Source organism: Mustela putorius, unplaced genomic scaffold, assembly GCF_011764305.1.
Source record: "Mustela putorius furo isolate JIRA1106 unplaced genomic scaffold, ASM1176430v1.1 tig00003846_pilon_pilon_pilon, whole genome shotgun sequence".
Lineage (NCBI taxonomy): Eukaryota > Metazoa > Chordata > Mammalia > Carnivora > Mustelidae > Mustela > Mustela putorius.
This window is the reverse complement of record NW_025421999.1, coordinates 18,378,308-18,391,761: the sequence shown is the minus strand read 5'-3', so window position 1 is coordinate 18,391,761 and position 13,454 is coordinate 18,378,308. Positions and strand designations below refer to the sequence as shown.

At 42.3% G+C, this 13,454-nt stretch overlaps 1 long non-coding RNA gene across 1 annotated transcript; it reads left to right on the top strand.

The window, feature by feature from the left end:
• Positions 1-637: 637 nt before the first annotated feature.
• On the top strand, positions 638-10,142 carry LOC106006799. Its single transcript, XR_001181068.2, has 3 exons — positions 638-1,120; positions 3,441-3,608; positions 9,749-10,142. It is a non-coding gene; the product is annotated as an uncharacterized LOC106006799 (long non-coding RNA).
• Positions 10,143-13,454: the final 3,312 nt, after the last annotated feature.

The following is a 13,454-nucleotide window of genomic DNA, read 5'->3' as shown; positions in this document are numbered from 1 at the left end:
GCCCGCACCGGCCCCCGCCGGCCCCCGCCCTGTGGGCTGCACAGCACATTCAGACCTTCAGTCTAGAGGCAGGGATTCGAAGTCTCCCCTGCTCTAAGGAAACGCCTCGTCAGCGCATCTGAAAACTGCCGTCCCAAGGGAAATGACTTCTTACACACAGAGCAAGAGGAACTAATAGGCTTTTTCTTGCAAATACAGATTAAAAGGACAGCTCCTGGTGGGAACAAAAGCCCCAGGGACCACACACTTACAAACACGCACACAAATATGTGTGCTAGGATACTATAATTTCTTTGAGCTGTGGTATTCTTCCTCCTTAAAATCCCCACCTTTAGTTTGTCAGGCTTCAAGCTTTGGAAAACAACGTGGGCGCCTTTCCTTTCCTCATGCCCCTTTTTGAAAGTAAAGGGGGTGGGGAAGGGCAGTCCCTGGTGGCAGGTGTGTTTCGCCTCCCTAGGTTTCCAGTCCCAGGGGCAGGACTGGTTGTCCACTCTAGGGAAAGAAAGGGGAAGAAAATACTGGGCCAGAATGAAGAGCGGGAGCCACACGGCCCAGCCCCCGCGGTCCAGCCGTGGAGTCTCGGGCCGGGGAACACTGGTGTGGTCAGTGCCAACTGCCTAACCCTTCCTTAGATGGTGCTGAGGAAGGCGCTGCCCAGAAAGATCCTCACAGGGAGGTGGAGGGGACGCGACAACACGGGAGGCCAGCCACATTCTGAGAAGAGCGGAAAAGAGAATTGTGAAACTCCCTAATGGCCCACTACAGAAAAGAGGGATTTGCTTTTCTAATGCCACAGAATCGCATCCGGAAAACACTAATTTTTTAATTCAGATTTATTTATGATCACAAAGGAAAGGCATGTTGATTTCTCATTCTCTGGTGAAGTGTTTTTGATGGTGGGATTTTTTTTTAAAAAAGATAATATGTCATTTATTAAGCTTCGCATAGAAAAATGACTATTTTTTTTTCATGTTTATTTGGAAAAGGCTGTTTTCTTTCTCAAGAGGTTTTTACCAAACTAAAATCAGAATCCAGCCACGGAGGAAAACAAAAGCATTTGACATTCATCACTACTTGTTGAGTACCCACAGGACCCAGGGCATGGCTGGCACTGCTGCAGGTAAGACAGAGAGCCTGGATCCTCAGGGGACTTGCAGCCCACAGGGGGAGAGAGATAAATGCTCAGACTGAGTGTGAGGAAGGAGGAAGAGATGGCTAGAATTCCTGGAATAGCTTGCATAATTTGACCTGAAACTCTCCAACAGCTCCCATTTTGTTCTGAGCAGAAAGCCAAGTCTCTCAATGGCCTCCAAGGCCCTACTCCATCTGTCTGGCCCCTTTCCTCTGCGGCCCTGTCTCCTCCTCTCTCATTGCTCCCTCTTCCTCACCACCCCCCCCCCACCCGCCCCGGCCCACAACACACACAGCAACCACACTGGCCTCCTCACCATTCATGGCAGCCTGGGGGCTTTCTCTCTGTCTGGAATATTCCTTGCAGAGATACACTTCCTCCTCCAGGCCTTTATTCAGGTATCACCTTCTCCATAAGGCTTTCTTCCCGCCCTCAACACACTTCATGATTCTTCCCTGCATCACAGACCTCCCAAAAGCACACGAGGTACCCTCAGGGGTCCATGGGCTCACTTTGAGAACTCCTGCATTGGAATTCCAAGGGATACTCATTAATATCCAGCTCTGTTTTAGTGGCTCTGGAGAGGAGTGTCGATCGATGCATTCAGAAAAGCAGTCAAGTGATTTTAATGATAGGGTTCAAGACCACCCTTTGCAAAAAAAAAAAAAAAAAAAAAAAAAAGGAAGGGGAGGAAGGAAGGAAGGAAACCACTGAAAGATTTTAAATTGAAGGTGAGAGAATTAGATCAGACCTGCAGTGCAGGACCATACTCCTAACCTCCAAGAGATCATGGTGGTCTAAATCAGGGGCCAGCTAACAACCTCCTCTGAATGAAATCTGGACCTCCACCTGTTTTTATAAATAAAGTTTTATTAGAACACAGTCACACCTATTCTTTTACATAACTATGGCTGCTTTTGTGCTAGGATCACGGGGTTGAGTAGTTGTAATAGACACTGTATGGTTGGTACAGCAAAAAATCTTTACTATCTCACACTTTTCAGAAAAAGTGTGCCAATCCCTGGTCTAAACCAAAGGCTGGAAAGCAGAGAGAAAAAGCGATCAATATTTAGGGACAAGATCAGATGAATGGATGGGGTGAGGTGAGAGCGGGGAAGAGGACCTGAGCCCACAAAAGTGAGCCCTGGTCTCAATTTCAGACCACTGAGTACAGGCCGGACCGGCGATTATGATCATGTTGCTGGAACATGTATGAGGACAGTCACTATGTTTTGGAACATGCATTCCATATATTCTCCAGGCCTAACACATAGTTTCTTTCTTTCTTCTTCTTCTTCTTCTTTTAAAAGATTTTATTTATTTATTAGAGAAAGAGAGACAATGAGCAATGGGGAGTGGCAGAGGGAGAGGGAGAAGCAGACTCCCAGCTGAGCAGGGATCTCAATGTGGGGCTCCATCCCAGGACCCTGGGATCATGACCTGATCTGAAGGCAGACGCTTAACCAACTAAGCCACCCAGGTGCCCCATAACACACAGTTTCATTGTGATTTCTTGTAGTTTGTAGTTTTTCATTCAGATTTCCTGTAGAAAAGGCTGGCCTTTTCCTCTCAGAAATAAGACTAACAACATTATCAGAGGAACCCTAGGCACAAGTCTAAAATGCATTATATATACACACACACACACACATATAGTGTATTACCTCATTTATTCCCATCACCCAGTGAAAAGGTACAATTATTTTCACTTTACAGATTGGAAAAATGAGGCTTCCAGGCTAAATAAAGTGTCCAGAACCAGTATGAGTCCAGAGTTCTTAATATTGCCCTTTGCAAACATGAAGATTTACTGGGTATTTTTATGGTTTGCAAAAGCGGTTTTTGAAAGACCACTCCCAGTGACAGGTAATGGAGGATTCCATTGTTAATACGTTTCCCTCCAGAGCTGGTCTTACCTTTTGCTTCCTGTTTCAAAATCAGTTTCTGATGCATAACAAAACATGACACTTAATCCCATCTACAGTAACTGAGTATTTTTATTACCAGTTGCTGTGGAGCCTGGCCAAGGTTTATGAAAAGCTAAAGAAAAGAAGTCCCGGCCATGGGTGATTGGATCCTACTGATTGACAGTCTCAGTACCAAAGCAGGAGATCCAAAGCGGAAAACCACGGTGCTTGCCTGTCCGTACCTGAGACAGAGCCGGCCACCCCCAGGCTGATGCCAGTCTCACTGATTTTCAGCGCAGACTTCACCTTTGTCACATGAAAGCCCGAGTGCATCTCCAGGCCGGGAGGAAGGAAAACGAAATCTTCATTCGCTCATTCCCTCTATTTCTTTCCCCATCCAGCTAAAGAACACGGCAAAGCTGCTACCCAGCCGTCAAAATGAAGAGAACGGGGTTTATTCATCAGCTGACTTCAAGAAAAACAGTACAGTGATGTCCTGTTCAACTGGAATTACTGTCCTACGAAAGACTGAGACTGAAACCAAAGGAGAGGGTAGCAACAGGAAAACGGTAAAATGATGATTACCATCTTTTTAAAAACCCACAGGAGGTGACAGCTCTAGATGATACCCACTTCCAGATTTGTTGCTGTGAAGAACCTGTTCTAATAAGCGCATAGTTCTTCCCTTCCCTGGCCTCCCCCTGCTTCTCATTGCCAAGTGCGGTACAACCCAGCCTCCGTACTGTGGCCTGCAGTCCTCTGATGATCTGGCTCTCGTGTCCTTGCTGGCTTCCGTGGGATCCTCAAGACCATGACCCCTCCCCCCTCAAGGCCTTTGATCTGGGGCTTCTCCCAGGTCATGCTCCTGCTCTTGCCTTCATCCTTCTGCTCTTGGCTCCAGCTTGGCTCAAAAAGGCTACCCCGGGGGCCATGCAGTCACTCTCTCAGCGTCCTTGGCGCTCCTCGCCAGCTGCATTAAGATGCTCAGTTGCGTTTTGCGTTATATACCGGGGACCCTTGAACAGAACAGATTTGATCTACGCGGGTCCACTGAGAGGCGGATTTTTTTTTCAATAGATACAATACTGTACTGTCCATGTACTTTCTCTTTCTTACAGTTTTCTTGATAACGTTTTCTTAGCTGAACTTATTGTCAGAATACAGTATATGATGCATGTAACATACAAGATACGTGTCAGCGGACTGTTTCTGTTATTGGTCAGCCTTCTAGTCGACAGCAGGCCACTAGGAGTTCTTAAGCCTTGCCACCATTAGTAGTTCTTAAGTTCTTTTGGCTCTCCCCCAACTTTGTCTCTCATTTTTTCCATTTTTTCCATTCTTCTTCTTCTTCTTCTTTTTTTTTTTTAAGATTTATTTATTTATTTATTTGACAGAGAGAGAGAGATCACAAGTAGGCAGAGAGGTAGGCAGAAAGAGAGGAGGAAGCAAGCTCCCTGCCAAGCAGAGAGCCCGATGTGGGGCTCAATCCCAGGACCCTGGGATCATAACCTGAGCTGAAGACAGAGACTTAACCCACTGAGCCACCCAGGCATCCCTCCATAAGCTCTTCTTTCAAGTTCTTCCTTGCCCGAGTCAAGTTTATATCTGACTCAGGCTAAAGAGCCAACGGGCATAGAATCCCCTGATGGAAACCAGAACTACCCCTCATGCAATAACACCAGCCCAGATGAAAAGCCCCAGTGGCCCGGGGCCCTTCCCACCAGTTCGAGCCCCGTCCGACTCATGCCTGTTCAATGGCTGTGGAGGAGCCCATGGAGGGATTGACAGTTACCTCCTCATTATAATACTGAACTCTCCACCCAAAGAGGAGCACAAGCCTCATTTACATAACACACAGTGTGTGAATAGGCATGCTTCCCTAAGGCACATGTGCGACCTTAAGCCCACCTGCATGTATGATGATACTCTCCCCTTCCTAAATACTCACCCTAGCCCTAAATACAAGGAACCCATTCACCCTTGCTTGAGGAGTCATGGTTTTGGAACTTACTGCCTGTCATCTCCTTACTTGCTGCAAATGAAGTTCCCTTTGTGCAATGACTACTTGGTGTGGTTTCTGTGACTCATCAAGGAGCAAACTCACATGACTTGGGTTACAGTAGGTTATATGGTATATAGTATATAGTATATGGTATATGGTATATGGAAGAAGGTAGGGGCAGCTTTCAAATCAGTGGGGAGAAGGCAGATTATTCAATAAATAGACACATGAAAGAGACTAAAATCACCATCTCCCATCATATACACCCACTTAAGCCCTCCAACCTTCCCAAAATTCGAGATGGATTTAAGACCTAAATGTAAAATTATGAGAAGAAAATGTAGAAATTATCATTACGACCCTACGTGAAGGATAAGTTACTTATCGCTAGGTGCTAAAAGCAATTTTCAGACCCCCAAAATAAAAAGTATGGAGTAAAAAAAGAGATATATTTCTCTACCTCAAAATAAAAAACTATACAACAAAAAACACCATAAACAATGTTAAAATATTAGCAACTCAGGGAGAAAATACTTTGCAACATATGTAGCAAACAAAAGATTAGTAAAAAGGATTAGTATAAAGAATGCTTGTAAATCATTAAGAGACAAATAATCCAATTTTAAAATGGTTAAAGAATATGACCATTGGTTTTGTTTTGTTTTTTTTTTTTAAGATTTTATTTATTTATTTGACACACAGAGATCACAAGTAGGCAGAGAGGCAGGCAGAGAGGAGGAAGCAGGCTCCCTGCTGAGCAGAGAGCCCGATTCGGGGCTTGATCCCAGGACCCTGAGACCACGACCCGAGCCAAAGGTAGAGACCTCAACCCACTGAGCCACCCAGGCGCCCCGAGCAGTAGTTTTTTAAAAGAGGATCTGTAAATGGCCAATAAACATATAAGAAGTCACTCAGTCTCATTAGCACACAGGGAAATGTAAATCAAAACAAGGAGGACCTATGTTGTATTGTGTGGTGACAGATAGAACCCACGCTCGTGGTGAGCAGAGCATAACATTAGACTTGTGGAATCACTATGTTAAAGAGGTGAAACTAACGTAACATTGTGTCAACTATACTTTAATAAAAAACAAACACACAAACAAACAAAAACCAGATGGACTGAAGTCATCCCTATGGGACTGGCAATATTTAAGCGGGATGGGCTCTAGTGTGGTGAAGATGTGGAGTAAGAGAGATCTTAGAGTGCTGTGACTGTAGATTAGATTAGTCTCACCTGGTCCTCAGGGGCAGCAATTTAACTGTATCTCATAACTCAGAGGTCCTACCGCAGAACCAGCCATTACACTTGTAGGTATCTTCTCTAGAGAAATACTTGTGCCTCCCCACAAGGAGGCATACGCAAGAGAGCCAGTGCAGCACGGCTTGCAAATGTGAGAACTATAAAAGTATACAGCAAAAGGGGGAATGCCTAAATAAAACAACACACAGGACATTCAGAGAAATGAATCACATCCATATGGATGAACCACCAGAGATAACCCCCCAAACATACTGCTTGGCGATAAAAGCAACTTTCAGATTAGATGTAGAGGGTGGTAATCATTTATATAAAAACACCTACATGAAACAAGACTGTGCCTTTTCCAGGGGTGCATATAAATGTATGTAAAGTGTTAAAAGTTGTCTGGAGGTATGCCCACCGGCTCATACCTGGGGTTTCTTCTAGAGAGAGAAGGTAGTGAGATTGTGGAAAGGTGGCTGAGGAGGGTATGAGCTATCCAGTTCTGATTCTGCACCCAGTTCTAATCAGTGGGGTTTTCCCCACTGTCAGGCAATTAACTCGATTCAGTTCTGACACTGTGTACATAGGGTCAGACCCCACAGGTCAAGCGTTCAGTCCTACAAGACTGCCACCCCCCCCCCACCCCGCAACTTCAGATGGCAGTAGCAAGTGCACATTTGTCCTCTGTGCTTCTGATCATCAGGCTACAGAATCTCCGATCTCAGTTCTCTGAACGCTATCCCTTTGGGTTTTTATGGAGGCTTCACTGCAGAGGCACAATTGACTAAATCATTGGTCGTTGGTGATTAGATTCAATCTCCAGCCCCTTCACTTCTGCTCAGAAATCAGGAGGTGGGGCTGAATGTTCCAACCCTCTAATCACATGCTTAATTCCCCAGGCAACTAGCCCCCATCCTTAGGTTACCTAGTGGCTTTCCAAAAGTCACCTTATTAGCATGCTAGACACCTTTATCCCTCTCATCACTTAGGAAATTCCAAGGGTTTTAGGAGCTCTGCGCCAGAACTAAAGACAAGGACAAATCACAGTATCACAGCAGTTCTCTGAGTTTTTGGTATCTATCATCTGTCTTCTGTGTAATTGACACAATTTAAAAAATAATTTTCATTTAAGAAAATAAACTGCTCCTCAATGAGTAAAGTACCGACATGGAGAATAAGCCATTAGACAATTTTATAACAATTTAACAATGTCCCAACATCCAAGCTCATGATCAGTGGGTTCATCTCAATAAAGAGGGCAGAGGCCATATGTTGAGCTCAGTGAGTGCTTCCTCCAGTTGGTGGCAGAAGAGAAAGGCAGAGGGATTCCAAATGAGGGAATGATTCAAGATGTCGCTGGTTGGAAGATTGAGGGGGTTACCTAAGAAGGAATGTGAACGGCCTCTAGAAGCTGGTCCTGGCTGACCTTCAGCAAGAAATGGGACATTCAGTCCTACAACCGCAAGGAGCTAAATTCTGTGAACAACCTGAATGAGCCTGGAAGCAATTCTTTTCCGGAGCTTTGAGATTAGTCCAGCTGACAGCTGGGTTTCAGCCCAGAGATACCCTAGGCCTAGACCCCAGCGGGGCCCACCTGGCCTTCTGACCTACAGAAGCATATGCTAACACGTGGGTATTATTGAACAATAACAACAACAACAACAACAAAGCCAGGGTCAATAGGTTTTCTTGGGATGGGCCTTCTGCCTGTAAATTGGAAAGGTAGTACTTAAGATCTCCTCTTTCCGCTGTTTTTCTTTTAAGACTGTGGTTCTTAGCTGACTTGGAGAAGGGAGGTTGTTATCTTTCCAGGAGACAATTGAAACAGTTTTCAGGGGAAAAAAAAATGTCTGTGGGTGTTTGAGATTGTCACAAAGACTAGGAATCTCTCTGGCCATTTGCTGTAAGCACTGAAGAAGCCAAACACTAAACCACAGGCACAGACCGTCCTATGAATGATCCTGCCAGCTGAGAAACATTGTCTTTATATGTGTCAGACTGAACCTCACATGTGTAAAAAGGTTTAAGGTTTACTGTTTGTTTGTTTTTTTTTTTTTTTTTTTTTACAAACTTAACATTTGTTGTTGAGGGATTATTCCACATTTCCATGTGGGCTGCTCTTCTGTACGGATAGGACATCAACATTATCTAAGACTCACTAATGGGTGAGCCAAGCTTGCACTTTGCTCAAAATCAATAGATAGGAGAAAGGGTTAGTGCCATTGGTGGCCAGTATCACACTGAGATTACAGTCTTGTTGACTTGTGGGTTGCTGCAAATTTATGAGGAAAGCCATAGTCAGGACATCAAACAATGAGCTGCTGCTTCTGGTGTAATAGATTTGTTACTGAGTACATGTTACTGGGAATGGAAACTGGAGTCTGGAGAAGGCACCATGATACCCCGGGGTGCAGTGTGTTGGCAGCCTAAACTCAGCCCCACAATAACTCAGTCCTCACAGACAGTCGGGCCAGAGAGATTTATGGACCCCAAGGAACGCGTGCGACCAAGGCTGCTCAAAGGAGGCAATACATTGTGAGATTCTGACTGTCAAATAACATGTTGGGGTTTCTTCAGTGGTCCCAAGACTTAGAGATTACCTCTTTAACACATCAATAACTTAGCCTCTGGTTAGCAAGGTTCACTGGGGCATGACTAATCAGAGGATGAAAGTGTCTTTGTGGGGATTAACTTTAATGAAAAGAAAAGGGATAGTTATTTGGGGAGTTTGAAATCTTCCATAAATCAAAGCGAACACTGACAAAGCAGGTTCATAAGGTAAGAATGAAGCCATTGTGGGGAAAATTAAGGACCAGCTACTTTTTATATAAATCACAGGTCAGGTCTACATTGGTTGAGGATTCCATGGGAACAGGACCATTTAAAACTTCTTCAGGTGTAAAGGAATGATATTTGGGGGAAGCTTAGCCCTCCTTAAGGAAAACCAGATGGCCCTTGTCCTTGTTAACCCTTTCCACTGACTTAGGATTATCTGGCAATGGGCTCCTTGAATATTTGAGGGCGCAATCCCCACTTATTCCAAATTCAGCTCTCAAAGTACATCTTGAACCCATTCCTTACCAAGGGGCCCTATAATTTAAAGCCTATCCAGGATCATGGAAATGACTCCATGCAGCCCACCCATCACCTAAGAAGGATGATTCTGTGTCCCACTGAGAGTATAGGCATTAAAGTCATAAGAATGAGCCAGAGGTGGATTCTGCTGTAAGCAAGTAACTAAAGTTTACTCCACGAGTAACAGGGAGAATTGACTTTATATCTCTCCCAATGCGATGCATTGCAAAGGACTTAACATCAACAATGTTGTGTTGCTGCCAAAACTGTATAACCTGCTTCTGATCATGGGGAAACTACCAGATAAACCCAAGCTGAGTGAAATTCTACCGAACTGATGTGTTTTCTTAAACTTTTTTTTTTTTTTTTTTTTTTTTTTTTTGTAGAAGACAAAGAAATTCTGAATGGCCATTCCAGATTAAAGAGCTATGACAACAAAATGTAATGCATCATCCTGGACTGGATTCTTGTCAAGACAGAAGTATTGCTAGAAACAATATTGGGACGATTAGTGAAATGTCTTTTAGTAACAGTACTGTATCAGTGTTAAATTTTCTGAATTTCATAGTTATATATAGTTATGTAAAAGATTTCCCTAGTTTCTAAGAAAGAGAAACATTTTATGGTTAAAGTTCATGATATTTGCAACTTATTCTCAAAAGGTTGAGAAAAAATTATATATGAAATCCATGTGTGTTTGTATGTATCAATTCACGGAATTTGATTTAACTACCTAATGGCATCACCATCAACATCTCAGGCTCCTTCCATTTCTTTGCATTGCCCCTGCTGGACTGGCTTCGCCTTTGTGCCTTTTTTTTTTTTTTTAAGATTTTATTTATGTATTTGGCAGATAGATCACAAGTAGGCAGAGAAGCAGGCAGAGAGAGAGAGGAGGAAACAGACTCCCCGCTGAGCAGAGAGCCTGATCCGGGGCTTGATCCCAGGATGCTGGAATCAGGACCTGAGCCAAAGGCAGAGACTTTAACCCACTGAGCCACCCAGGTGCCCCCATCTTCATGCTTTTATTGCAACTATTCCAGGTGGTGTATCCAGATAAGACAATGTGCCTAAAAGGAAGAAATAGCATCTAGTCCCATAGTGAGTCTCTCCTTTCTCATGGGAGAGATGTAACTTTCTCGGCAGTTGCTTACAGATGTCCTCCCATATTTCACTAGACAGAATTGGCTTGTGTATGGGTCTTGGATCATCATCCAAAGGCAGACGGAATTAACTAGTTGGTTGGACTAACTGGTCTAGCCTACTCATCTGCGGTTAAACAGATTTCAGGAAGTTGACCATAATATATTTGTAGTCAGGGTTCTCTAGAGAAACAGAAAAATGTATATAGAGAGATATGTAAGAGGAGATGTATTATAGGAATTGGCGCATATAGTGATGGAGGTCAGAAAGTCTCAGTCAGCCGTCTAGAGGCTGGAGACCCGGTAACGCCAATGGTATAATTCAGTCTAAGTCCAAAGGCCTGCGAACCAGGAGCTCCCCTGTCCAAGAGCAGGGGATTTGCCCTTCCTCGGCCTTTTTGTGGATTGGATGCCTGTACATATGGGTGAAGGTAATCTTTTTACTCAGTCTACTGTAGAATCTCTTCCAGAAAAAACCTCACAGACACAACCAGGAATGGTGCCAGCTATCTGGGTATCCCCTGGCCCAGTCAAGCTGACACGTAATACTAACCATCACAGTATTCTTTACCTCTAAGGGGAATCTACTTTGGAAAGTAATTTTTTTTCAGATACCACAGGAGGGTTCATAAATATTAAAGCCTCACATACATTTCTCCTCCTTCTAAATCAACATTGGTTACTTCTACCTTCACCAATGAAATAGCTCCTTTGTTGACTGCTCTAAGAAATAGTCTGAAAGGAAATACCACACAGCCCTAAAAGGGGGAGTGGATGTCTCTAGAGTTTTTTACTTTAAGTATACGTTCATTCATTCATTCACATATACATATGTGTGTGTATGTGTATATATATATATATATGTGTGTGTGTGTGTGTGTGTGTGTGTGTGTATAAATATATATATATATTCAACAAATATTTATTAAGCACCTACTATATTCCAGGATCAGGAATAATAATGAAAAGCTGTAGTCTCTGCTTATAAAGAATGTACACTGTGGTGGAAAAACAGACATCCTATCAAGTATAATAAATGTCACTAATGGTAAGAATCAGAAGGAAAGACTATTAAAGATGGGTGACATCATAAAGGAAAATTACAACTATCTCAGATACTTGGGATTCTCATGACATTAATCATGCCATAAAATATAGGCAAGATAACCATCTTGTGTAGCATGTGTTGCAAGTGTCATCCTTTTGTTTCTTTTATGGGATTAAAATAAAATTCCTATATATATTCATATTTTACAACAGTTTAGTCCTTTCAAATAAGAAGTTAAGTGTTGGTTTTCAACCCTGACACTCTATTCCCTAAGAAGTCTTACAACACAGAAATTCATTTTAAACTATGCTTATAGATTTTCTCCATCCAATTCCACTGGCTACTGTTAATAGTTAAAGGGGAGAGACTCTTTAGGCTTGGTTATTGATGAGCGAACATATAAGACTTACTATTTGCCAGACACTAAGTGCTTTACATATATCACTCATTTATTCCTTGCAGCAACTTTATGATATAGAGTAAGGAAACTGGGCTAGGAAGGTTTAAATAACTTGCTCAAGGTCACAGGGCAGTAAGTGATAAAGATGGGATTCAAAAAAAGTTGGCCTGGCTTCAGAGTGCATGCTTAGTTCTGCTAGGCAGTAGAGGTATGTGACCATGGGAGCTGATCTCAAGGCATACTCCGTTGCTCCCCTAATTCATTTCTACATATGTGTCAAGTACGTATGAAGGCAAAATCCAGGTTATTCACAAAATATTATGAGTCAAAAAAAGAGATCACAGGGAAATATAAATTAGAAAGTATCTTGAACTGAGCCAACCTGGAAAAATATGCCATATCAGAATTTTAGTCACAACCAAAGCATGCTGGCAGAGTAATTTATGGATTTTAACACTTACATTGAAAACGAAGAAAACTGGGTGCCTAGGTGGCTCAGTTGTCAAGCATCTGTCTTCGGCTCAGGTCATGATCCCAGGGCCCTGGGGTGGAGCCCAACATCCCTCTCCCTGCTCAGCAAGAGGCCTGCTTCTCCCTCTCTCACTCCCCCTGCTTGTGTTCCCTCTCTCACTGTGTGCTTCTCCGTCAAATAAATGAATAAAATCTTAAAAAAAAAAAAAAAAAAAAGGAAAGGAAAAAAAAAAAACCTAAAAAATGGTAACTTAATTTTGTATCTTAAAAAGCCAATTCAAGCCAAAAGTAAGTCCAGGGTAAAAAACAAAAACAAACAAACAAAAAAAAATGAAGCTCAGAGTAGAAATTAACAAATAGAAAAGAGAAAATTAACAGAAGAAATCAAGGAAACCAAAGTTGGTCTTCCAAAAAGACCCAGAAATTTGAGAAAATTTTAACAAAAATGACCAAGGGATTAAAAAAAAAAGGAGAGAAAGCACAAAATACCAAAATTAAAACTGTAAGTGGTAGCATACCTAGAGAACCTACAGAAATTAAAAGTCTTTTAAGGGAACATTATGAACAACTTCATGCCAACAAATTAGATGATTTAGATGAAGTAGTCAAATTCCTAAAATGACTATTAAATTCCTAAAAATTATTAAAACAGATTCAAGAAGAAATTTTTAAAAATCTTAATAGAATTATAAAGTGTAAAGAAAATAAATTAGGAACTAAATATCATTACATAAAGTAAAGCTCACAGTCAAATGACTTTGTTAGCAAACTGTATCAACATTTAAAAAACAAATACCACCCTACCCAAAGTCCTTCAGAAAAATAAAGAAGGAGAAAACAACTATTAACTAATTCACCGAGGACAGTATTAATCTGATACCAAGGCCGGATAAATACATCACAAGAAAAAAAGAACTAAACAAACCAATATCCCTTATGAACAGACATAAAAATATTTAATATAATATTAGTTAACTGATTCCAGAAACATACTAAAAGAATTATGCACCCTGGGCAAGTGGGATTTATCC